Source organism: Myotis nattereri, assembly GCF_964212035.1.
Source record: "Myotis nattereri genome assembly, chromosome: 19".
NCBI classification, from domain to species: Eukaryota; Metazoa; Chordata; class Mammalia; order Chiroptera; family Vespertilionidae; genus Myotis; species Myotis nattereri.
The window spans coordinates 18,331,339-18,359,144 of NC_138095.1; the positions used below are offsets into that span (position 1 = coordinate 18,331,339).

A 27,806-nucleotide genomic window follows, 5' to 3' on the forward strand; every position below is an offset into this window, starting at 1 on the left:
GGGGAGTCCCTCAGCCTGGCCTGCACCCTCTCGCTATCTGGACCCCTCGGGGGATGTCTGACAGCCGGTCAGGGATCAGACTTAAACTGGCAGTCGGATATCCCTCTTACAATCAGAGACCGCTGGCTCCTAACTGTTCCCTGCCTGCCTGCCTGATTGCCCCTAACCACTCTGCCTGCCTGCCTGATCACTCCTAACTGCCTCTGCCTCGGCCCCCATCTCCACGGCTTCATCAGAAAGGATGTCTGGAAGTCCGATCTAATTAGCATATTGTGCTTTTATTACTATAGATCACACAGGGAGAACAAAGGGTAAAATATTTAACTGCAGCAGTGTTTGACTATATTCTGCGCAGTGAGAAAACCTGGTCATTTTCAAGGTCCACCATTTCTTACTTCTTTTCAGTCAGGTCAAGTTTCTAAGCTTTCTAAATCTCTGTTTTCCGGCTAATGAAAAGAAAATAGGATTCCACCGAGTACCCTATCTACCTACTCCAGGACTTCTGTGAGGATCAAATGAGATGAAGCATAGGAAAACACTTCACAGACATTTGATTAAAGTATAAAATGTTTCCACCTGGCTATAAAGCAAGTTGGGTTCTTGGGTTGAAGAAACTCCAAGGAGGCTAGTTGCTAGGGAGAGGAAGCTGGGCATTGCTACGTGACGTCATTACCCGGCATCCACAGAGACCACTTCCAGGGTGGGTTGCATTTTGCACCATGGGGTCTTGGTAGCGTTGCCTGCGATTTGGTGGGCTGTCGCTCTGGGGTGGTGGTGGGGCCTGTGTCCCACTTGGGGGAAGCCAAATGTTGCTTTCCGGGTGCCAGGTCCATGGTTTCTCTGTAAATGGCTGTTTCTCTGTAAATGGCCAGTGAACATCATGGCAGCTCCTGGTTTGAGTATTTACCCCCTCATGGACAGTGCGTGTCATAGCGACCAGCTGGACGAACACTTAGCACATCAGCCATATACATATATATGTGTGTGTGTGTGTGTGTAATCTAGTAAGTAGAAAGTTTCCTTGAGTTCTATGGGCTGCTCTGGTGAATTAATTAAACCCAAGGAGGGAGCTGTTGGAACCTTCAATCTACAGCTGGTCCATAAGAAGATCAGGTGATAAACCTGAACTTGTGACCTATGGATCAGTAAGGGTGAGGGGGTAGCAGTCTTGTAGGACTAACCCAGGGGTGGGCAAACTTTTTGACTCGAGGGCCACAATAGGTTCTTAAACTGGACCGGAGGGCCGGAACAAAAGCATGGATGAGTGTTTGTGTGAACTAATATAAATTCAAAGTAAACATCATTACATAAAAGGGTACGGTCTTTTTTTAGTTTTATTCATTTCAAATGGGCCAGATCCGGGGGGCCGTAGTTTGCCCACGGCTGGACTAACCCCTTAACTTAAGAGGCTGATGCTATCTTCAGATAGTGTCAGAATTCAGTTAGACTGTAAAACACCCAACTGGTGTCAAAGAATTGCTTTTTGTTGTGGGAACCCTTCCTCCTACATTAGAATTGAATGCAAAACCCCCTTAGAGGGAAATTTACACCATGAAGAACTTGTATCAGGCCAGCCGGGTGTGACTCAGCGGTTGAACATTGACCCAGGAACCAAGAGGTCACTGGTTTGATTCCCGGTCAGGGCATATGCCCGGGTTGTGGGCCGGATCCCGGGTTGTGGGCCGGATCCCGTGTGGGGCGTGTGAGAGGCAGTCAATCAACGATTCTCTCTCATCATTGATGTTTCTATCTCTCTCTCCCTCTCCCTTCCTCTCTGAAATCAATAAAAATATATTAAAAAAAAAAAACACTTGTATCACAAAATGAGTAAGGTCTCAAATCAGTAATCTAGAGCTTCTACCTTAAGAGGCTGGAAAAGCCCTAGCCAGTGTGCTCACTGGTTAGAGTGCCAGTCTGTGAACCCAAGGGTCAGGGTCTAGATTCCTGGCCCTGCCTGGGGTGCATGTAGGAGCCAACCAATCGATGCCTGTCTGTCTCTCTCTCCCCCTCTCCCTCCTGTGAGGATTAACAACAAAAAGCTAGAAAAGAACAAAAAACCAAACCAAGTAGAAAGAATAAAAACAGAAAGATAAAATTGAAAATAAAAACAGAAAAAACCCCAAACGTTTGGCCTTTAAAAAGATTGATAAAACTGATAAAGCTCTAGCAAGATTGAAGAAAAACTGACAACAGGAATGAGAGGGTATTATCAATTGTGGAAGTGTCCAGACTAGGATATCAAGATGGAGTCACTTATGATAAGTTCAACAAACTGGAACTTAACTAGGTTTCTATGATTGGCTCTCCAAGAAAAGAAAGGCCTAAGCCAAACAGTCAGCACTTGCTTGCTCAGTACAAGTTACCTAACTGGACTGCAAGACATCTCTTCTCTCCATATAAGGAAAGTAACCCTGCCCTACCCAATCAGCAAATGCCCAGTGTAACTTCCTTGCTCCTACTCACTTTGGTCTATAAGCCTCTCACTTTATATGACTCTTTGAGAACTCCACTCTATCTCTAGACTGGATGCTGCCAGATTCATGAATTGCTGAATAAGACCAACCAGATCTTTTCAAAATTTATGATTGTTGTGTGTTTTTTCTTTAACACATTACCGATATAAAAAGCATAACAAGCCCAGCCAGTGTAGCTCAGTGGTTGAGTGTCAACCTATGAATCAGGAGGTCACGGTTCGATTCCTGGTCAGGGCATATGCTTGGGTTGCAGGCTTGATCCCCAGTGTGGGGTGTGCAGGAGGCAGCCGATCAATGGTTCTCTCTCATCATTGATGTCTCTATCTCTCTCTCCTTTTCTCTTCCTCTCTGAAATCAATAAAAAAATATATTTTTTAAAAAAAGCATAATGAGAATACTACAAATAACTATACACACAGAAAGTTGACAATAAAGATAAAATGGACCAATTCTTAGGATAAGCACACACAAAATTCAACCAAGATGAAATACATAACCTGAATGAATAATCCTATAACTATTACAAAAACTGAATTCATAACTAAAATCCTTTAAAGAAGAAATCTTCAAGACCTAGACCAGGGGTCCTCAAACTTTTTAAACAGGGGGCCAGTTCACTGTCCCTCAGACAGTTGGAGAGCCGGACTATAGTTTTAAAAAAAAACTATGAACAAATTCCTAGGCACACTGCACATATCTTATTTTGAAGTTAAAAAAAAAACGGTGCCAAAACCGGTTTGGCTCAGTGGATAGAGCGTCGGCCTGCGGACTGAAAGGTCCCAGGTTCGATTCCGGTCAAGGGCATGTACCTGGGTTGCGGGCACATCCCCAGTGGGAGATGTGCAGGAGGCAGCTGATCGATGTTTCTCTCTCATCGATGTTTCTAACTATCTCTCTCCCTTCCTCTCTGTAAAAAATCAATAAAATATATTTAAAAACAAACAAAACAAAACAAAACGGGAACAAATACAATATTTCTATTTGCATGTGGTCCACGGGCCATAGTTTGAGGACCCCTGACCTAGACAGTTTCACTACAGAATTCTACCAAACAACAACCATATAATCTCTTCCAGAAAATAAAAGAAGACTTCTCATCTTATGAGGCCAACAGTACTCGGATATCAAAGCCAGACAAATCAGTACAAAAGAGAAAACTACACAACAATATCCTTTGTGAACACAGTTGTGAAAGCCTCAACAAAATATTAGTAACATACTTACTGGTTGAACACTGGATGCTTTCCCCTTAAGATCAGGAAAAAAAGGGGGGAAAAACAGAAGGTGTATATACATATTGGAAAGGAAAAAAATATATGAACTGTTCCTACTTAGAAATGATTATCTACATTCAAAGAATCTTAAAAACAACACCCTCCTAGAGCTAGTAAGTGATAGGATACAGGCTACCATAAAGAAGTCAATTGTATTTTTATATAGTAGCAATGAACAATAGGAAATTTAAATTTAAAAAATCAGGATCACTGGGTCAAATGGCAGTTCCTTATTGAATGGAACCGGCAAACTTTTGGTGTATGGAACAACACTCCAACCAACCGGCCAAGGCAGAATTTTATTCTTTTTAAAAGACTACACAATAGGCTTCCATTGTATTATATTTTGTTTATTCATCTGTTGTTGACATTTGGGTTCTTTCTTTCTTTTTTAAATATATTTTATTGATGTTTTACAGAGAGGAAGGGAGAGGGATAGAGAGTTAGAAACATCGATGAGAGAGAAACATCTATCAGCTGCCTCCTGCACACTCCCCACTGGGGGTGTGCCCGCAACCAAGGTACATGCCCTTGACCGGAATCAAACCTCGGACCCTTGAGTCCGCAGGCCGATGCTCTATCCACTGAGCCAAACCGGTTAGGGCTGTTTCTTTTTTTAAAAATATATATTTTTTTAATTTCAGAGAGAAAGGGAGAGGGAGAGATAGAAACACCAATGATGCCCTAACCGGTTTGGCTCAGTGGACAGAGCGTTGGCCTGTAGACTGAAAGGTCCCAGGTTCGATTCCGGTCAAGGGTATGTACCTTGGTTGCGGGCACATCCCCAGTGGGAGGTGTGCAGGAGGCAGCTGGTCAATGTTTCTCTCTCATCGATGTTTCTAACTCTCTATCCCTCTCCCTTCCTCTCTGTAAAAAAATCAATAAAATATATTAAAACAAACAAACAAAAAACACCAATGATGAGAGAGAATCACTGACTGGCTGCCTCCTGCATGCATACCCCACACTGGGGATCAAGCCCACAACCCAGGCCCTGACAGGGAATCGAACCTGGGACCTCCTGGTTCATAGGTTGATGCTCAACCACTGAGCCACGCGAGCCAGGCTGGGTTGTTCCCACAGTTTTCAATCCCTTATTTAACTAATAAAAGCAAGGTTTATTAACAAGTTCAAAGAATCTCCAGGTAGAGAGAAGTATTGGAGGCCATTTAGTTCCATTGACTTCTAATACTTAATCATTTGATGGAGGCCATCACAATCATAAAATTCTAATGTTTTGCAATATCATCTTCATTATAGGTGGTTACCACTTCAAACTGTTCATATTTCTCTTTTCTATGTTGGCAACTGTCATCAGTATTTTAATTAATTTACCCTGACACACAACAGATGATGTTCATATGTGTGATATACCTACATGGGCAAGGCAGATTTTAAAACAAAATTGTATAAATATATATCACATAAAGTTTGCCTTCCTAACCATTTTTAAGTGTACAGTTCAGTGGCATTAAGTACATTCACACTGTTGTGCAGCCAGCACCATTACCTATTTCCAAAACTTTTTCACTGGCACGGCCAGATTTTGACAACACTCAAAAGAACTACAAGGAACAAATGCAAACATCACCACAGACTTAATTTAGGCACGATGTTCCCTAAAAGATTTTACAAAGTGTATAAGAAATAAATTAATCCATTTAAACATATCAAAAATTTTCATCTATCTATACAAATAAAAGCATAATATGCTAATTAGACCGAACAACCTTCTGGACGTCCTGCGGTGACAGAGGCTGGGGCAGTTAGGGGTAATCAAGTGGGCAGGAGAGCAGTTAGGGGGCGATCAGGCCAGCAGGGGAACAGTTAGGAGGCAATCAGGCCGGCAGGCAGAGGTGGTTAGGGGTGATCAGGGAGGCAGGAAAGCGGTTAGGAGCCAGTGGTCCCAGATTGTGAGAGGGATGTCCTGGATTGGAGAGGGTGCAGGCCGGGCTGAGCTTCCCCCCTCTCCCCCCCCGCACAAATTTCATGCACCAGGCCTCTAGTTTTTATATAAAGAAAACAAATGCATCCAATTTCACTTTAAAAAAATTAGGCTTTGATACTGAGAAGGAATCTTGATTATTTTTTCTTCCAATTCTCTACTCCACAGATAATATTTAAAAGGCAGCAAATATGTAGGTAAGTTTTACAGAATTACATTGTATATTGTTACTGTAAATTTTTTCATCCTATCATTCTTGCTCATAGACAATATGAATGTACAATTCACACTTTGCTTACTCATCCTTCTCATTATAAATGTACTCATGAATAAAATGAAACTGAAGTAACTAACAATGACAAATACTTCAATGATTCATAATTGCCACAACTATTAATGGTCCTGTACATTAGTAATGGTTCTTTAAAATAAGTTGCGGTAATTAAGCTATGGAAGCCCCACTTTTTAAGCTCTAGCTTTAACTCACAACTGATAAAAGACACCAATCACAAAACCCCTGGAAAGATATGCTCCTTTGAGGGCCCTGACTAAAGCTGCTCAAGACCAGGACTTCCTCCTACAGAACTCTGGGAATTACCAGTCTGTGAAGATACAGACAACTATGGGAAAACATTGTGTCGATAGCCAATACTGTATTAAGTATCTCCAGAGGAACTGTATGTCAGACTGTGAGGAATGCCTCTGGGACTGAGTGTTCATTCTCTTATACAATAGATATTACTATTCATAGCTTGAACACTCTCTTGGAGGTTAAAGAGATAAAGGATAGAAGAAAAGACTATAAAGAGGCAATGTTTTCTGCAATTGGAAAAATCCCTCAGAAACAGAATGAAAGGACTTGAATTTTATAGTTTAAGAGAAGTTTAGTGTAACATTTATCAGGTACTAGATACTGTACTATAAAGAGCCAAGAAAAGCTAACCAAGTCAGTAACTTCATGGAAGATGGGAGGAAAGCCCAGTTATTTGATTCTTGGAGTCCACCGCTTTTGTTCAAGAATTAGTTAAAAATAGGATCTGGAGCCAGTACTCTTACTAAATTACAACAAACATTCTTTCCACTGATTTGATAATAGTGTGAATACAATTTTGTTTCCACATAGGAACAATTCCTCTTATTACAATAAAAGTTATATTATTTCTAGAATGTCTATTCAAACTAGTAATAAACTATCCTGAAAATGACAAGTTGCTTTTATTCAAATAAAAATAAACAGATTTGGGTTGGGAAAGTTATGACTTGCTATAGTAAACACATTTCTAAATTGTCAAACTGACAGAAAGTCAGGAAAATTTTACAACAAAATGATGTTTGAAAAAAAGAAATTACTATTAGGCCAGAAAACCTAGGAAAACAAACCATGAGTATCATACTGCCTATCACTAGCACAATCAAAATTCAAAGTACGATTTCTATTGAATGCGTATTACGTTCACACCATCATAAAATCAAAAAAATTTAAGTCAGCCATATAAGCCAGGAAGAGTCTGTATATGGAACGTGCCCAATGCCTAGCATATGGTATATACAGAAGAACATGATACAGTAATGAGGAATAGATGAAGTATGCTTATTGACAGATCTCTGACTCTATCATCACCTCTGGCTATATTCATCTAGAATCTCTAACCCCATCATCCTTCCTGAACTGTAATTCTGGGCCTCTAATGACTAGCTGGAGTGCTAGACAATTCCATCTGAATGTTTGCTATCTTTCAAATTAAACATCTGAAAATTAACTCAAATACCTTCTCCTCAACTGATACTCCACTGCAAAATTTCTAATTCTATTAATGGCTTTCAACTACCCAGCGCCCCAGAGCTTAAAATTTGGTACTCATTTTTGATTCCCCAGCTTCCACCTCCTTTCAAAACCTGGAAATCTTCCCTCAGCTACTCTCCCTTCCCAGCCAAATTTAGAAAAATTTGATACTTCCCTACATATGAATGTTTACTACAAATCAAAGTCCTTCTCCAGACAAGAGACTGGTCCACTTTCAAGAGATGACAATGGTTTTCCGAGGTCATTTAGTCTTTGCTCTCTAATCTTCACTAGAGTTTGCTCTCTCTGTACTTAGTTATGAGGTGGTTATAGATATTACTAAATTCAGCATAATCAATAAGCACAAAAACCGTAAGAACTCTGCAAGTGTAAAACCATATGTAATTATAGTTAAAATAAAATGCAGAGCTAAATATATTAATAAAGACTGAGAAAGCATGTTGCTCCCATGAATGGAATAAATCATTGAATAGGCCCTAGCTGATTTGGCTCAGTGGAAGGCTTGTGAACTGAAAGGTCCCAGGTTCGCGTGTTCCTGGATTGGTAGAATCAACATCATTAAAATGTCCATACTACCCAAAGCAATCTATAAATTCAACGCACTTCCCATTAAAATACCAACGGCATACTTCAGAGATCTAGAACGAACTCTCCAAAAATTCATCTGGAATAAAAAAAGACCCCGAATAGCTGCAGCAATCCTGAAAAAGAACAAAGTAGGTGGGATCTCAATACCAGATATCAAGTTGTATTACAAAGCCACTGTTCTCAAAACTGCCTGGTACTGGCACAAGAATAGGCATATAGATCAATGGAATAGAATAGAGAGCCCAGAAATCGGCCCGAACCAATATGCTCAATTAATATTTGACAAAGGAGGCAAGAACATACAATGGAGCCAAGATAGTCTCTTCAATAAATGGTGTTGGGAAAATTGGACAGATATATGCAAGAAAATGAAACTAGACCACCAACTTACACCACACACAAAAATAAACTCAAAATGGATAAAGGACTTAAATGTACGACAGGAAACCATAAAAATTCTAGAAGAATCCAAAGGCAACAAAATCTCAGACATATGCCGAAGCAATTTCTTCACTGACACAGCTCCTAGGGCACTTGAAACTAAAGAGAAAATAAACAAATGGGACTTCATCAAAATAAAAAGCTTCTGCACAGCAAAAGAAACCATCAACAAAACAACAAGAAAACCCACTGTGTGGGAAAACATATTTGCCAATGTCATATCTGATAAGGGCCTAATCTCCAAAATTTATAGGGAACTCATACAACTCAACAAAAGGAAGATAAACAATCCAATCAAAAAGTGGGCAAAGGACCTAAATAGACACCTTTCAAAAGAGGACATTCAGAAAGCCAAGAGACATATGAAAACATGCTCAAAGTCACTAATCATCCGAGAGATGCAAATCAAAACAACAATGAGGTATCATCTCACACCTGTCAGACTGGCTATCATCAACAAATCAACAAACGACAAGTGCTGGAGAGGATGTGGAGAAAAAGGATCACTTGTGCACTGCTGGTGGGAATGCAGACTGGTGCAGCCACTATGGAAGACAGTATGGAGTTTCCTTAAAAAACTGAAAATGGAACTCCCATTTGACCCTGTGATCCCACTTCTAGGAATATATCCCAAGAAACCAGAAACACCAATCAGAAAGGATATATGCACCCCTATGTTCATAGCAGCACAATTCACCATAGCTAAGATCTGGAAACAGCCTAAGTGCCCATCAGTAGATGAATGGATTAGAAAACTGTGGTACATCTACACGATGGAATACTATGCTGCTGTAAAAAGGAAGGAACTCTTACCATTTGCAACGTCATGGATGGAACTGGAGAGCATTATGCTAAGTGAAATAAGCCAGTCAATGAAGGAAAAATACCACATGATCTCACTCATTCATGGATAATAGAGACCATTATAAACTTTTGAACAATAATAGATACAGAGGCAGAGCAGCCTCAAACAGATTGTCAAACTGCAGCAGGAAGGCAGGGGAGGGTTGGGGGGCAGGAGGTAGGGGGGTAAGAGATCAACTAAAGGACTTGTATGCATGCATATAAGCATAACCAATGGACATAAGACACTGGGGGATAGGGGAGGCTAGGGGACTGTCTAGGGCGGGGTGATAAAATGGACACATATGTAATACCCTTTGTAATACTTTAAGCAATAAAAAAAAAAAATAAAAAATAAAAAAAAAAAACTAAAAAAAAAAAAAAAAAAAAAAAAAAAAAAAAAAAAAAAAAAAAGAAAGGTCCCAGGTTCGATTCTGGTCAAGGGCACATGCCCGGGTTGTGGGCTCGATTCCCAGTGGAGGGGGGAGGGGGGGACGTGCAGGAGGCAGCAATCAATGATTCTCATCATTGATATTTCTATCTCTCTCTACCTCTTCCTTCCTCTCTGAAATCAATAAAAATATATTTTAAAAAATCATTGAATAGTATGCATGATTCTGAAATACCCACAACAAATCCTGCAACAAATGAAGGTAATCAACAAGTGTCAAGGAAACATGACTGGTGAAATGGAAAAACTTTTGACTATGTGGTTTGAGATGCTTCAACACTAGATGGCAAGATTTCAAACCCTTTAGTCTCAGGACCCCTTTATACTGAGAATCTCAAGCAGCATTTGTTTATGTCGCCTATATCTAGTAAGAGTTACCATATTATGAATTAAAATTTAAAACTGTAAAAACTGATTTTATTAGAAAATAAGCCCATTACATGTTAACATATTTTTTAAAAACACTACATTTTCTAACGTGATACAACACATAAACAAAATGAAAGATAAAAATCATATGATACCAATAGATGCAGAAAAAACAATTAACAAAATCCAGCACCCATCCTATATATAAAAGCACAGCATGCAAATTGTCCCGTTGACTGAGAGTTGTCTGGGAGTTAGACCCAGGGGGCGGGGCCAGTAGGGGAAGGGAGGGAGGCCCCCGCCAGGAGCTGCTAGGGACCCTTCCAGTGCATGAATTTTGTGCACTGAACCTCTCGTTTATGATAAAAAAAACTCTCAGCAAAGTGGGAGTAGAGGGGACATACCTCAACATAGTAAAAACCATATATGACAAACCCTCACTAAACATCATACTCAATGGGAATAACTAAAAGTTTTTTCCCTTAAAAACAGGAAGTCAGGGATGTCCACTTTCACCATTCTTATTCAACATAGTACAGGAAATCCCAGCTGCAGCAATCAAATATTATAGTGCCAAATATTTTAAAATTTGTTCACTGCTGTCAATCTAAAAAAGAACAAATATCTCAAGTTTTTAGAATGGATTCACTTGAGTATTCATTTTTGAGAACATGTTTTACATACTCTGAACACTAACAAAAGTGTATGTGATCTTTATTTGATGATGGTTTATTTCCCAAGGGTCCGCCTTAAGAGTTTATTAAGCTTTCAGGAAGAATTTCCAAATGGGTTACTATATCTGAGTTATAAAAAAAATTTACTTTTATAACTAGCTATTTCTAATCAAATAAAGATTTCACCCATTTTACTACATAAAGTTCTTTCTAGTTTAGAGCTTTGAGAAGAGAGACTGAGATTTACCTCGAGGTTAAGAAAAATCAGTTAAACAATTACTCAATGAAACCAATAACATGATCCAGCAATTCTATTTCTGGGTATAAATACCAAAGAATTGAAAGTAGGCACATGAATGTCTCCTTGTATACAAATGTACACAGGAACATTACTCACAATAGCCACTGGTAAATGGATAAACAAAATGTGATATATACATACAATGGAATATTGTTTAGCCTTAAAAGTAAATTTTGATATGCACTGTGATAGGCATGAATCTTGAGAACATGTTGAAATAAGCCAGACATGAAAAGATAAATATTGTCTGATTCTAATTATATGACACCTCTAGGTTACTCAAATTCATAGACAGAAAGTAGGAAGGTGGTTGTCAGGGGCTTGGGGAAAGGGAGACTGATTATTGCTTAATGGGTAAAGTATAGTTTTGCAAGATGAAAAGAGTTCTAAAGATGGATGGTGGTGATAATTACTTAACAAAGGGAACGTACTTTATGCCACTGAACTGTACACTTGAGAATGGTTAAGTCCTAGCCAGTCTGGCTCAGTTGCTAGAGCATCAGCCTGCAGACTAAAGGATCCCAGGTTCGATTCAGGCCAAGGGTACATGCCCCGGTTGCGGGCTCAATCTCCCTCCTCCCGAGTAGGGGGTGTGTAGGAAGCAGCAAATCAATGATTCTCTCTCATCACTGATGTTTCTATCTCTCTTCCTTCCTCTCTGAAATCAATAAAAAAAAGTATATTTCAAAAAACAAAGAAAAAAAGCATATGGCTCCTTAAATTAAAAAAAAAAAAAAAAGAATGGGTAAGGTGGGCCTTAGCCAGTTCAGCGTCGGCCTGCTGACTGAAGGGTCCAGGGTTCGATTCTGATCAAGGGCACATGCCCAGGTTGCGGCTCGATCGCCAGTAGGGGACATTCAGGAGGCAGCCAATCAATGATTCTCTCTCATCACTGATGTTTCTATCTCTCCCTCTTTCTTCCTCTCTGAAAATAATAAAAACACGTTTAAAAAATGGTTAAGGTGGTAAATTTTTATTTCACAATAAGAAAATAGCAATGGCCCAATCTACCTACCTCCTGTTTTCACAAATCAAATTTTATTAGAACAACAAGTAGTGGTCTACTCTTTTATCTTAAAAAAAACAAACTAGAAAAAAGCAAGAGAAACCTAAAATAAACAGAAGGAGATTAAATACAAACATAAATGAAATAGAAAATAGACAAGCCACAGAAAAAAAAGTAAAGCCAAAACTTGTTTCTCTTGAGAGATAAGCAAAATTGATAAACCTTCAGCTAGACTGATCAAGGAAAAAAGGGGCAGAGGAGTGGGGCAACATAAGGGAAACCTGGGAAAGATATACAGAATGACCCAGTAGAATGTTTCAAAACCAAAGAGGAGTGGTTGCCAGTGTCAAATGCTGCTGAAAGGTCAAATGAGATATAGACCAAAGTCTATTTAATTTAGCCACAGGAGTCACTGATGACCATATAATAGCACAAAGGAAGAGGTAGCTGAATTTGATGCTAGATTGTGATTGCAATAGACAAAGAGTCTGCAGAAATGAGGAAGTGAAAATTGTGAGTATAGACAACTCAATCTTAAAGTTTGGTTCTAAAGATAGAGCAAGAGGTTAGCTGGAGGGAAATAAGGGCTTAAGGGAGGATACTGGTATTTTTATAAAATGGGGAGAAAATAGACAATTCCCCTCAACCATAAGTGCTTTTTAAATTGGGGTAAAGTTACAGAGAACGTTTTGTTGTTGGAAAGATTCAGAGAAGAAGAAAATGTAAAGACACAACAGGTGATAACAGCATAGCTCTCTGGGCAGGTAGAAAGGAATTGGATTCAGTGCACAGTGAATGACCTGGCCTTAAACAGGAGATCCATGACAGGGAAAAGAGAAAAGGAAGGGTATAGTTACAGTTAGGTTTAAAGATGGGTGGTAAGAAGCAATACGAGTTCTTGTCTGATAGTGTTGCCTTTTATTGCTCTTTGAAATTATAGGCAGAGGTAGATGGTTGAAAATAAAGTAGAATTTTGAGAAATGAAACATGAGAAATATGTGTGGAGAAAAGGAAATGAAGGATGGAGGCACTGAAAACCCAAGTGAAACTGAAGACCACAAATTGGTAGTGGCAATAATCTACGGTTTTTAAGTTCTATCTCAATAAACTGTCAGTGACTTTGAACCAATTTCCAAAAAAGTATAGTACTTACATAGTACTTTATATGTACCAGGCATTTTTTAAAAATTACTTTTTACATATTAAAATCAGAGAGAGGCAGTGATTCCTATAAACAGAAATAATTCTCATAGAAGTATGTTTGTATAGTTTTATATTGCACATAAAATACACCAAAGACAAAAGAAACTGTCCTCATACAGTAATGGAAAGCCACAAAAAGAAAATGAGCAGTGTTGGAAAATCCAAAGCAAAGAGCCAAGGAAAAAGTAAAACCCAGAGAGTCAACACGTTAAAAATGAGAAAAAGGTAAAAGTGGATGAAAATACACACACAACCAGTAACCACCAGTAAAAGAGAAAAATAAAATAGAAGTAAAGCATGTCTGTGTCTCTGAAAACCCTTTTGTTTTTTTTGTTGGGACCAAAGAATTTCCTAATTTTATCAAAGAGCACAAATAAAATACAGAATAATGGGTAGTATTGAATATGCTTGCTTACTAAGAGTAGGCTAGGATCAAATACTTAGCAGGGTAAGAACTGAATTAAAGAGAAAACCATTTTAAAAATAAATTATCTAAAGTTATTTTCAGAAGTCCTACAAAATCCAGAGATTCATGGTCTTCGTTATATGTTAAACCCAAAATGCTTATAGTTATGCTGAATGCATCAAACCTGTCAAAACCAAATGAACAGCAAATCACGTCAAAATAAATAGACCATTTAAAGCCTGTAGAAAGACAGCAATTTAGACTATCAAAATTACAAACTGACTGGGTATCCAACACTTGTAATTTTAAGGCATTTTAAAAATATATATATGTTATTGATTTTTTTACAGAGAGGAAGGGAGAGGGATAGAGAGAAATATCGATGAGAGAGAAACATCTATCAGCTGCCTCCTGCACACCCACTAATGGGGATGTGCCCGCAACCAAGGTACATGCCCTTGACTGGAATTGAACCTGGGACCCTTGAGTCTGCAGGTCGACGCTCTATCCACTGAGCCAAACTGGTCAGGGCTTAAGGTATTTTTAAAAGCTATACAAGAAAATTATTAAAATGGAAAAACATTCAATGTGGAGACAAGGAAGATGTTCTTCAAGAAGAGTAAGTTATTATTAAGTTTCATCCACCAATTTTCACTCTTATCAGACAGAATTATCAATGTGAAATATGATTATGATATGTCAGTGATTTATTCCTGGATCAGTTATGTAAAAATGTGCTGGCTAAGGTCACCCTTGGCACTAATAATAATGTCAGTGAAGAAATTAATGCAATACTCAATGTGCCCTTCAAGCAGGAGTGTAATATAAATATAATGTATCTTTGTATTTTTAATGGCACATATATAATCATTATTTTAGATCTGGTGACTAAGAATATAGAGATTTCCATCTCTTCTAAGAATATAGAAGTATTTCACCCCTAAAATGGGGTGAAGTACTTCTAATATAAAGAACAAAGAAAACCAATGTCACCCCAACAAATTTAAAAATAAAAAAACAAAGAAAAACTAATGTATCTTTTGGCTTAACAGGAGATAAATTTCAAGCAATCATTCTGAAGTACATGAAAAACTATTTCAGTCATGAATGTGGTAGATTTAAAGTAAAAACAGCCCATTAAACTTATATAAAGAGCATGCTCAATAGCAGTCTACAAAATACCATAAAATGACAGGGAAACACAATATATGTAATATTTATAAAAATATTTTAAAATTATAGTTGGAAGGAACCTAACTAATTAAGAACCCTCTAACTAATAAAGGAAACCCCTTTACAATAGTCTTTGATGCTTGACCATTTTCAGTGACAAAACAGTTGTATCTTTTCAAGTCCAGGAACACTTACTAAAAGTTTAAGAAGACCACTGTAAACATAGAGGATATAACATGTTATTGGTTTTTATACAACTGTCAATGAAGAATATATTTTTAATCACTCTAACATTTTATTATGCAAACTTTCAGATACAGCAAATTTAAATAATTTTACAAGTTAATGCCTAAACAGCCAGACCTAGATTCTACCAATAACATTCTACTATACTTGTTTTATCATATATCTATCCATCCATCAATCCATCTCGATTTCTGATGTTTTATCTACTCTTTAAATGCCTATTACAGTGCTATCTAAATGCAGTTTTTGAAGCAAGGTCTGATATAATAGACATGACAAGCACGTGGGGCTCTCGGGCAGGCAATCTTCAGTGTTGCTACAGGACAAAGACCAGTCATGGTGAATGAGATTTATATTCACTTTTATCACGTGTTATACTTAGTTGTCAGCTATAGCATAGTTAAGCTCCAACCCTGAAGACCAACAGGCCTGAGATTGAAACCTGGATATTGAGCATGCTCCTTACTTGCTAACAAAGATACTAGCAGCATATTAACGGGTCAATATGAGATTTACTTATTTATTTTTCAATGTGAGATTTAAATGAGATGATGTATAAAAATGTTTATTTAGCACAGTGCTGGCTTTTTGTACGGGTTCAACAAAAGTTAGTAATCATCATCATCATCCTATTTACTAGTAGTCCATCCATCATCATCATCATCATCATCATCATATTTAGTCCATTCAACCTACCACAAAGGGTATAGCTGCATACAGACCTATGCTCTTATTTGTGGCCTTTTTTTTTTTTTTTTCATTACTTGTGTCTTGGCAGTCTATTTTTTATTAAGATTAAAGACAGAAGGACAGTGAATGGGTCCAAAGCACAAGCGCTGTCCATTTTCCCAGTGGACTTCCTAAAGGAAATAGATACCCTTACTCTTACCAAAAGCAGTGCTAAGTACTACCTCAGGATTACATACAAATCACAAACAGGCAAACTACACCTTTGTAATAGATCTGTAGTCGCCACTTTAATCAAGTGGTCGCATTTAGCATCACTGATAAGCATGGCAAACTGATACGATGTACCTCCTCTAGATGCAATAGGAAGTGCACAGCATCACCTATTAAATATTGTTGCCAGAGGAAGCTTAACTTTAAGCTAATCAAGCTTTTCTTTAGACCTAACTTCCAGTAACAGAAAATTCAGGGGGCTAGAGGAATAAATTAAATGATAGTCTGAGGCAACAGACAAGTCTGAATGTGGGAGCATTCTCTAAAACAGTTTGGTCAACCCTCAGGAGAAAAAAGGTGATGGGTACCGCCTTTTAAAAAAAGGCATAATCGAGTGGGAGTGGGGAGGAGAGGGGCAACGGGGTGAAATGGAGGACATCTGTAATACTCTCCAAAATAAAGATAAATGAAAATAAAAGGCATAATCACCAAATGCAATGCATGAATCTTGACTGAATATAGCTATGGGGTAAAGGGGGTTCCTCAAGGGACTGTGGCATAATAAGGAAATTTATATATGTTGATAATTGGGGTTAGTAGGAGAAGGTGTCTATTTTTAGGACATGCATAGTGAAATATTTGCATGTCATGATGTTTGCAACTTGTTCTCAAATGGTAGCACGCACAGAGACATACAAAAAGGGAGAATCAATTGTATCAATTGATACTGATACAATATCAATCCAGGTAGTGGAGTGTTCATTGTATTTTTTCCTTAAGACTGAAATTTTTCATAATCAAGTTTTTAAGAAGTGTACTTATCTGAGAAATACAGTAGAAAATACACCGACACTGGAATTATATCTGGCCACAAATCTCACCTCTGTTACTTAACTAGCTGTGTGGCCTAAAGCAAAGTTACTTAATATCACTTACGTTTGTCTCATCTATAAAACTCAAGTAACAATACCTAAATTGTTAGGTCGTTCTGAGAATCAAATAAGATCCCATATGCAAAATGCCTCGCAGCGCTGCATGAAATAAGTTAATCTGGTTTTCATAATGAATGAATGCAATCATCCTAAATTACAAGACTATAGGAAAGCATTCATTATTTTCACATTCCGTAAGAAACTACACTAAGTAACACTAACTATCCATTGGCAGCTGATGTGAAGTAATGGGGGAGATGAAGATTTAAAAAATATGTGCGTTTAATCCAATCATTCCAACGGAAACCGTCAACAGCCGTAGGAAAACCATAAAAATCTCTACCTATGCAAACCATTTGTCATCCACCTGTCGAAGTTTGCTTTTGGTATCAGCCTGGTCAGAAAATAAGTGGAATTTAAGAGATTAATTCCCCCCCCCCCCCAACCGCAACAGATCTATTGATCTTACCTTTATGTTGGAAAAAAACAACTTTAAATTTTTGCCTTCGTTTTTATAAGTTCCAATAAGGGGGACAATGAGTGGGCTGTGGTCTGGTTAAGATGCCTATAACTCAGAAAGACGTAATTGCCTCTCTTCTCAGGGACTTATCATTTCCCTCTAGGTAACCCCCTGTCCTCGTTAGACCAGCAGAAAATGATCAGCTGCCGAGCGAGCCTCAGGTAGAGAAGAAAAAGAGGTGATTGCATTTTTTCATCTTAAGACGGGCCATCCCTCCCCTCTCCAGCTCTAGAGAAAGCGCAGCAGGGGAGTTAGAGGGAAAAGGCCGTCAGGTGTGGGGCTCCCCGGCTCCCCCAGGTGAGAGGAGGTCACACCCCAGCCTCCTCCGGGGTTAGGGTGCCGGGCAATGGGCGTGCAGCACCCGGGAAGATCGGCCCGTCTCCTCCCCGAAGGATTAAATGCCATTGGGTGGGTGGGGGGGACCCTGTGGGGTGTCTCCCGCGCAGATGGGGGGTGACCAGACCCAGGCTTTCCTTTCCGTCCAGCGCCCAGATGGGGGACGCGCAGTTGTCAGCCCCTGAGCAGGAGCCCTCGAGGGCGCAGGCGACGAGCAGCGGCGGCGGGCCGAGGTTCGCCCTCGCCTCCCCTCCCCTCCCCGTTACCTGCGGGCGGCGGTGCGGGGCCCCGAGGCCTGGTGCTCCTCCTCCCCGCCAGCTGGGGCGGCGAGGCGGTGGCGGCGGCGGCGGCGGCGGCGACAGCCCGGGGGGAGGGGGCGGAGCGCGCGGCTCGAGCCTCTCTCCTCCCCCGGGAGACGAGGGGCCCCTATCTCGGGCCGCCGCGCCTAGGCCCGCGAGCAGCCCGCGGCCGGGGCATGGCGCCTCGCAGCAGCAACGTGCCCGCGAGCGGGGAGCGTGCGGAGCGGCGGGAGGCAGGCGCCCGTGGCGCTCGGAGGAGCCCCAAGGGGAGGAGCGAGGGGACGGCCGTTGGGGGCGGTTGGCCGAAGGCGGGCGGCGGTGGAGGCAGCGCGGCGACGGCTCGCGTTTTCCGGGCGTGGGGGGGAGGGAAGGGGAAGGGGAACGAGGGGAGGGGAAGGGAGGTTGGGAGGGAGCCGCCGCCGCGCGCGCGTGCGGGACGGCGCCGCCGCCGTTGCCGCTCCGCTCACTCCAGCCTGTTTGGGGGCACTTTGTTTGTGTCCCACAATGCTCTGCGCGGGCGGCAGGGCTGGAAAGGGGAGGGGAGGTGGGCGGAGCGAACGGGCTCGGGGGCGGGGTCAGGGGGCGGGGCACAGTTTTGGCGCAAGCGCAGAAGGAGCGGCTCGCGGTTGCCGAGACCTGAACTGTGGGTGACTCGGCTGCTTACACGCTTGGCGTTTCGACATCGACGTTGCTCACCGTGGCGTGTGTGCACACGTGCAGTTTACATGACCTGCTGCATGCGCCCTGGCTGCCCAGTTTGTCTTCCTCCAGCTGCCCCCTCAGCCCGCTCCCCGCGTGCACTGACAGAAGCATTTCTGGGCACCGTTCACGCTTCTTGCATTTTTTTTTTCTTTTTAAACCTCATTGGAACTAAAAACGAAAGAAACTCCTGTTTTCTCGAGTGGTTTCTGTAGCTGATTTCAGTAGCGAGTCTGAAACCGGAACACCCCAGACCCTTTCGGTGAAGGCCGTTAGCTGGTAATCCGCCCATCCTTCACATTTAGAAACTGTGGCCTGCCCAGAGGTAGCCCCAGACAAGTGGGGCTTCCTTTGCAGACAGCCGACCTGGCCCCGCATACCCCGTGTCGTGCCTCCTTTGCACCCCCTGGCATCCTTCCAATGACCTGAGGTTGCTCTGGCGTTTCCCACGTCCTGGCTGTCCGGATTCCCACGTCCCGAATCCCAAGGCTGTCTTTTCCCCTAACACAGGGCCCTTAGAGCTGCTGCAAAGACTCTCCCGTTCTTTCCACGACCTTTAATCTCACTTTATTACACCATCACTTCCCTGGCCTTTCCACGGGTGGAGTGTGCGGGGCACCCCGAAGTGGCGGGTACTGCCTGGGGGAAGTTTTAGAGTTCCTGGTCAATTGCGAAATCGTGGAAAGTGTTAAAACTCCCAGGACCCGAAGTCTTAGCTCCCCAGGGCTGGTAGGCGTGGGCTTGGGAAGCAAGACCTGGTGATAAGACAGCAGAGAAACGCCCCCAGAGGAAGCCAGCCTGAAACTCCACAACCCATGAGTCCCAGCTGCCTGTCACTACTTGAGCCAATTAAGCAGAGGGTCGAATCATATGAGTGTTTATTCCAATAATGCTGGCAAGTATGTGAGAGCTGTGGGTCACCCATGAAAACATTCTCTCCCCCCCCCCCCGCATAAGTCAGCAGGGGTAGGATAAAGATTACATGGGGAAGCAGGCAAAAAGAAATGAGAATGAGTATGCAAAATGGGTATTACAGGCATGGGCAAGTAGGCAAAAAGAATACAATTGGGTATAATGGTTACAGATTACATCGTTTGGGCAACAAGATTGTTAATCTATCCATGATAATATGATAATGGCTCACATTCCAAGGTTGACTCCCAGGTCCTGGGGGTGTACAACTGTCATCCGGGTTATAATGTGCTTTCTCAAATCAGAACAAAACAATCTCAGGGCATGATTAATATTTCTTATACCTAATAGCTAGTCCCCAATATTCTATTTCAGTCCCTAACAAGCCTGCCAGGTGCCTGGAGATGGAGTGGGGCTCAGGGCTTGGAGGCCCAGGGCGCCTTGGGGCTCTGTATTTGCATATTTTATTTTCCCATGCCTCCAGTTTTTTTAAACAGAACGACTTGTCTTCAAAGTGCTTTGTGCAAGGTGAGCTCACCTCCACTTGAAGTAGAGTGGATTTTTCTTGGTAGAATCTTAATCTCCTCCCTGAGATACAGCAGCCCAACGCCCTAGGCCTAGCACCTTAATTGTAACAATCAAAACCACTTTAGAAATAAAGACAATAGAAACGTCTAATTTTATAGTCCTTTACAGTTTCCAACAAATTTTCAAGTATATGTATAATACTTAATCCTCACAGCAACTGCAATACATAGGTTTTACTACTTTTTCCCACCGTATTTTTATTATTCCCATTTCGGAGATGAGGAAAAGCTGAAAGATGTGAATTAGGCCGAGAAAGTTTTGTGCTGAGACTTGAAGAAGGGAAAGAAAAGAAAGTGGAGTGTGTACCCTCGGAGAGCAAGGCTCAGGAGCTTGAAGCTCTGGCGGGGTGTGTGTGTACAAGGTTAAAACCCGGAGAAGAATCAGGGTGGGGACAAAATAGTGTTAAAGAACAAAAATTCAATCAAGTTTACATCTGAAGATCGAATTGGCTTTAGGGAGTATCCCAGCTAGCAAGCTTTCCATGCCATACATAAGGCTTCCACAGGCTGAAGCTGGGCAGAACAGAAAGTTATTAGCAAAAGAAAAGAAAGATTGGCACAGGCCAAGTTACCTTTCCTTAGGTGAAGGCAGGAAGTTTTGTCATGCAGATTACCTGGGCTTCCTTTGGGGGGATGGAATGGGCCCAGGTGACAGATGACCTCATTGGTACCGAGTAGAAGATTCCAGCCGGACAGACTGACGTTGCATTCTGGGAGAAGGTTGAGCCTGCAGGTGCTTTAGCCCCGGTGACTCCATTTGGGGCCTGTGGTTTTTCTCTGTAACGGTAGTCAAGCAGATTCCATCTACCTCCCCCAGGGCATTCAATAGGACCGTCAATAAAAGACCATCAGGCAAGCCTTTTCCTTAGTGTTTCTCAAGGGACTGAGGTGTCATCTCCCTTCATGGCAAGACTAGCAGTGCTGACACAGAAAACAGCCTTCCTGAGAATGTTCTCTTGTCTCCTTTGCCTTTTGTGCTTTTCTATTTTTCATGTTACGTTTTCAAATTTTATCATCCTCTCCCCTGCCCCCTCCCCAGGTCTGGAGAATCAATTAACCAAGAAATGGCTGCTGGGCCTTCAGAACACAGTGTTAGATTCTTGGAGCTGTTGTGAGGGGGGAAATACAAATATTAACTATGTATAGGAGCCCTCTTCTCTATTTTGGCTTTGGACAAGGTCACTTTCTATGATTTCTGCAGCCTCCCACTGTTACCTGTAGAAGTGTGTGTGTGTGTGTGTGGGGGGGGGGGGGGGTCCTCGTCCTCACCTATTGCTCATGGAAATGGAATTCTTGCCATATCCTGAGAAAGACGTTTAGGAGACTCGCACAGGAGAACGAGTGATTTTTATTTTAAAAAAAATATTTTTATTGATTCCAGAGAGGAAGGGAGAGGGGGAGAGAGATAGAAACATCAATGATGAGAGAGAATCATTGATCGGCTGCCTCCTGCACACCCCCCACACTAGGGTTCGAACCCACAACCCGGGCATGTGCCCTGACTGGGAATCGAACCATGACCTCCTGATTCATAGGTTGATGCCCAACCACTGAGCCACACCGGCCAGGTGGGAATTAAACTTTCATAGATGAGGAATCCACAAGGATACTGGATGACGGTTGAAAACCGATAAGCTTATGAAGTGAGTTCGGTCCAGGTAGAATAAATTGCTTGGGGAGCTGGTATTTGCTGACAACATGGGACAGCTGCAGTTACATGCTACGAATATTGGATCTGATTTCTGGATGCAAATTAATTCTAGCCCATGAAGGGTCTTGAGCCACGCCAAAAATGACCAAGTGGAACAATATGTGAAAGATGGCTAGCTCTGGCACTAAACTAGAGCCTCCCCTCAGAGCTCAGAGAATCTGCATAATTCAATTCATTCCTAATGGTAGCTGTCATATTAGCTTGTCTCAGCCCTCACTGTGGTTCACAGCTGTATCTCAGAAGTGACTTAGGAAGGAAGCTTTTAGTAACTGTCTTCATCTCTCCATTTGTACTCTCTCTCCCCTCACCCCCCCATCAATAGTACCCTCTGCCTCTCCTATCAGTTTTCTTCTACTTACCCTCCTCTGCCTCCTGCTCCCTCACTGAACATACGCTCCAAGGAAATAATTTGCTAAATGAATTCATGGCGAGGTACACGCTGTCAACAAGATTTGCATGTAAACCCTCCCAGTGGCTAGTTGCATGTTAAGAGAAGTCTGCATTTCAAGCTAAAGAAAACCTCTAACTCCGAAGCTCTAAGTCAGTGGTTCTCAACCTTCCTAATGCCGTTCCTCATGTTGTGGTGACCCCCAACCATAAAATTATTTTCGTTGCTACTTCATAACTATAATTTTGCTACTGTTATGGATTGTCATGTAAATATCTGATATGCAGGATGTATTTTCATTGTTACAAATGGAACATAATTAAAGCATAGTGATTAATCATAAAAACAATATGTAATTATGTATGTGTTTTCCGGTGGTCTTAGGCGACCCCCGTGAAAGGGTCGTTCGACCCCCAAAGGGGTCGCGACCTACAGGTTGAGAACCGCTGCTCTAAGTGTTAGCTGTTCCACAGGAAAGAGAATTTTTAGAGGACCTAGTTCCAATTTAGAATATTTTTTTCTGTTTTCCAGGTACACTCTACTTTAGGTACAAATTCCAACTTATAAAAGGGCTTTTGAAAACCAAATTTCTCTTCCCAATATGAAAAAAAAACCCTCTAGGGCTGCTTGGAGTGTGACCGCATTGAATATCGACCTTTTACACCCTTCCAGGCAGACATGACGGAGGAAGCCAAGACCTTGGCCAGCATGAGAAGCAGGCCAGGGAGATTTGCACCTTGCTGCAGGAAAAGCAGGCTGATGAGCAGAAATAGAACAGATCTAATCCAGGATCTTGACTATATTAGAGGGTAATAAGCAGCCTCCGTACCTTTATATGGCCTTTTCCTTGGTTATGGGTGGAGACTCTTCCCTGAGATACAGTACCCAGTGGGGAGCTGCCGGTGCTAACAGTGTGAATACCAGAAAGTGAGAGCGAAGAGAGGGCAATACATTATCACCCTGATTGAATTTAACCTCTCCCAGCCTCTGCTTCCCCGCCCCCCCCCACCCCCCCCCCCACCCCGTAATGTGGGAACCATAATATCTATTGAAGAGAGTTAGAATTCTTTTGATTTAAAATTACAGAAAGGTATATTACTAGTAAACTAGGTTAAGGTAAAAAAAAAAGAATTTAGAGCAGTGGTTCTCAACCTTTTGGCCCTTTAAATACAGTTCCTCATGTTGTGACCCAACCATAAAATTATTTTCGTTGCTAGTTCATAACTGTCATGTTGCTACTGTTATGAATCGTCATGCAAATATCTGATATGCAGGATGGTCTTAGGCAACCCCTGTGAAAGGGTCGTTCGACCGCCAAAGGGGTCGCGACCCACAGGTTGAGAACTGCTGATTTATAGGCTTTCATTCCTGGATGTCTAAGGGCCACTAATTTGGGACAAGGCTGGGTCCAGAGATTCAAAGGACACCTTCAGAACTTTCCGGCTCGCCCCCTCACCCGCCTTTTTTTTTCAGCTCTGGTTGTTTTTACTTAGCTTTATTTTCAGACAGTTTGAATGTATGTGTCAGTTAAGATCTAAAAAACTTATCTCGAAGGTTAACAATTCCAACAGACAATCTTATTCAAATATCACAGGGAAGATTATATTACCTTGCTCAGGTCATTGTGTGGTGGGTTGACACCCAACCAACGGAGCCACACCAGCCAGGGAAAGGACTTTTAAGATTAACTCTCTTAGCAACCTTCAAATATACAACACAATATTAACACTAGTTACTAATGTGTTACATTAGGCCCCCAGAACTTATAACTGGAAGTTTGTACCTTTTGACCTCCTTTACCCATTTCTCCCACATCTACCCACTGCCTCTGGCAACCACCAAAAATCTGTTCTGTTCTTCTATGAGTTCATTTCCATTTATTTATTTACTAGAGGCCCCGTGCATGAAATTTGTGCACAGGTAGGGTCCCCAGGCCTGGCCGGTGATCAGGGCCGATCAGGTTCCCAACCTCTCCGTCTCCCCACCTCCTGCCTCCTCCTTCCCCCCACTCCCTCAGCACCTTGCTGTAGCCACTGGTTGCCCGCCATACTCCGTGCTGCCCCCTGGTGGTCAGCACACGTCATAGCGAGTGATCCTGCAAACCCCACACTGGGGACTGAGCCCGCAACCAAGGCATGTGCCCTGACCAGGAATTGAGCCGTGACCTCCTGGTTCATAGGTCGATGTTACTGAGCCACGCCGGCTGGGCCATTTTTTCTTTTAGATTCCACATACAGCATGTACCTTTCCATGCCTGACTTATTTCACTTAGCATAATGCTCTCAAGATCTACCTACATTGTTGCAAATGATAGGATTGTCTTCTTTTTAATGGCAGAATAATGTTCCATTGTATATGTACCACATTTTCTCTATTCATTCCTCAAGTTACATTATTAAATGAAAAAAGCAAGGCTAATACCAGAGTGTATAGTATGTTATCTTTTGTACAACAAATAAAAAATATTGTTGTATTTGATCTGCTTTCTGTATGCCCCCTACTGGGGATTGAGTCTGCAACCCAGGCATGTGCCCTGACCAGGAATTGAACTGTGACCTCCTGGTTCATAGGTCAATGCTCAACCACTGAGCCATGTAGCCAGGCCAAGCCTGCCTTTTTAATATCACATCCTACCAACCGGAATAAACAACACACTCAAAAAGAAAGACAACCAAGATGTGAAGGCATCTTTAGAGAACATACACAGAGAAGAACACAGCCTTACATGATTGCTAGGCCTTACCGGCCACGGGGGATATTTTTACCGTGTTGAGGTCATGAAGAGGCGACTGGGTTGGAGACTGGGTGGGCATATGTTGGGTGGCATTTGAAGAGTGGTGTGCATGTGTTAGGAGATACTCACAGACTCTTTAGCTTTCGAGCACAGCTTACAGGACCCGGAGCCTATTTCCCGAGCTCCTACAGCAGTGGTTCTCCACCTTCCTAATGCCGCGGCCCTTTCATACAGTTCCTCATGTTGTGGTGACCCCCAATTTCATTGTGACAAATTGACCATAATTAAGGCATAGGGATTAATCACAAAAACAATATGTAATGATATATGTGTTTTCCGCTGGTCTTAGGCAACCCCTGGGAAAGGGTCATTCGACCCCCAGAGGGGTCGTGACCCACAGGTTGAGAACCGCTGTCCTACAGGCTCCGTGCTGTCTTTGATCTCAGTTCCTATGGCCCTTTTCCTTTTTTGTAATTGTTTACTAGGCGGTGAGCTCTTTAGAAGGAAGTACACAAAACAACGACACATAAAAAGGAGGAAGTACACAGTTCCTTAGCACAGCCCTGGCATTTAGAAGGCTCTTAACAAGTGTTCGCCGAAGGTCTGGTGAGACATGCCTTAGAAAGACGGGGTGGCATTGGAGATCCCCCTTTGGTGGGGGGATCTGGCGCCCACAAGGCGTGCTTTGTTTCCAGTTGGTGGGCTGTCGGACGGCTGAGTGTTTCCAGCCAGCCTTAAGATTTTCTCCTCCCGCTTAGCCTGCACTCTGTACACACAAGGCAGTTGGCTCAGCACAGCCGAGGGTGACAGGTCTCAGCTCCCTGCCAGCCCGTTAGGCTCGCCCGTCAATCTGTCCCAGTGTGTCCCCTCCCCGTGATCTGACAGTAATATAATCCCCTTCCTTAGATTTCTCTGATCGCCCGCCCGTGCTCTCCTCACCTCTGTCTGCTGCTGTCTGAGCTGCTCAGACTTGGGCCGCCGTGAGGAACGACAGAGAAGTGAGTTCATCCATAGAGCATGTACGCAGGCAGCCAAGTCCTCCAGGTTTGAGTAAAATGACCCAATCTATTTGGTATTTACTGGGCAGTCACACAGGGACATGTCCATTCTGGGATGTCCCTCGGCAGGACAGATGCTGCCTCAGCCAGATTTGCCAAAGGTCCTTGAGTGGGGTTCCTGGTAGGAGTCATGGGAGTCAAAGTCCACTGTCCACCCCCCTCCATCCTCCCCCCGCCCCCCAATTCTACTGGCCACTGGTTTTGCCTTAATAATGAATTCCAATAGAATTTTTATTCCCAATTCCATTAAGATTTTTTCCCAAATTGAAATCGCTCACCTGGCCCATAGCTGTGAAGTTAAAAGACTCCAAATTGCGGCTTTCAGAGACAATGGACTATTTTGTTTCCAGGGGGTGAAGCATTGGCACTGGCTAATGAGTTGTATTGCACTGTACAATGCCCTCTGATTGTGTATTATATATTAGCACTCTGGACTTGAAAGAGACAATTGTGCAACGTTTGCCTATTAATTGAGAATAATCATCTCAGCTGTGCAGTGTTGCATACCAGCCAGGCTTGTCATTCTCCTATCCAACAGCTTTTAATTGTTGTGTTGCCCTTTCATGGCAACCTTTCTCAGAGTTTGGAGAACAAAAAAGGGGGACCTACCTAAATATCAGCTCCTTCCCACCCTGAGAGAACAGAATCCATTTAGATGGAAAGGATGAGTTTTCTAATCCTCAGAGAGTGGTCATGCCTTAGAAATGTCCATTATCCATTAAATCTAAATGCTAAGGTCACGGATTGCTTCTTCCTAATAAAGTTAGGAAGTATATCAGACAAAAAAAAAAGGGCTTGCATGATTACACAGTAAGCTGGAGACTAAAATAGAAGAAATGCCTTAAAAATCATTGGCAGGCCTGGCTGGCATGGCTCAATGGTTGAGCATCAACCCATGAACCAGGAGGTCACGGTTCGATTCCTGGTCAGGGCACCTGCCTGGGTTTTGGTCTCGATCCCTAGTGTGGGGCACGCAGGAGGCAGCAAATCAATGATTCTCTCTCATCATTGATGTTTCTCTCTCTCTCACTCCCTCTCCCTTTCTCTCTGAAATCAATAAAAAAATATTAGAAGAAAATATAGGTCTTTACGACTTTGTGTACAGAGAGATTTCTTAAACTTTATACCCAAAACTCAAATTATTGGGAAAAAATAAGGATACATTTTTGTTACATTATATTAACACTAGAGTCCGGGTGCACAAAAATTTGTGCACTTGGGGGGGAGGGGGAGATCCCTCAGCCCAGTCTGTGCCTTCTCGCAGTCTGGGACCCCTCGGGAGATAACGACCTGCTGGCTTAGGCCTGCTCCCGGGTGGCAGAGGGCAGGCCCAATCCCTAGGTGCAGCCCCTGATCGGGCTCAGAGCAGGGCCAATTGGGGAGTTGGGGCGCCGCCCCCTGTCATGCACAGAGCAGGGCGGATCAGGAGGTTGCGATGCCACCCTCAGTCACGCTCAGGGTAGGGCCGATTGGGGGGTTGGGGCACCGCCCCCTGTCACACTCAAGGCAGGGTCGATGGGGAGGTTGCGGCG

General features: G+C 42.4%; 1 protein-coding gene across 1 annotated transcript in view; it reads right to left on the bottom strand.

Annotated features, from left to right (window-relative positions):
* Window positions 1-1,339: 1,339 nt before the first annotated feature.
* SNX19 (sorting nexin 19) overlaps window positions 1,340-27,806 on the bottom strand; it is a gene marked incomplete at its 5' end in the record, with an annotated part of 400,377 nt that continues 373,910 nt past the window's right edge. The window contains one exon of the transcript XR_013997239.1: window positions 1,340-1,383. The remainder of the gene's footprint in view (window positions 1,384-27,806) is intronic.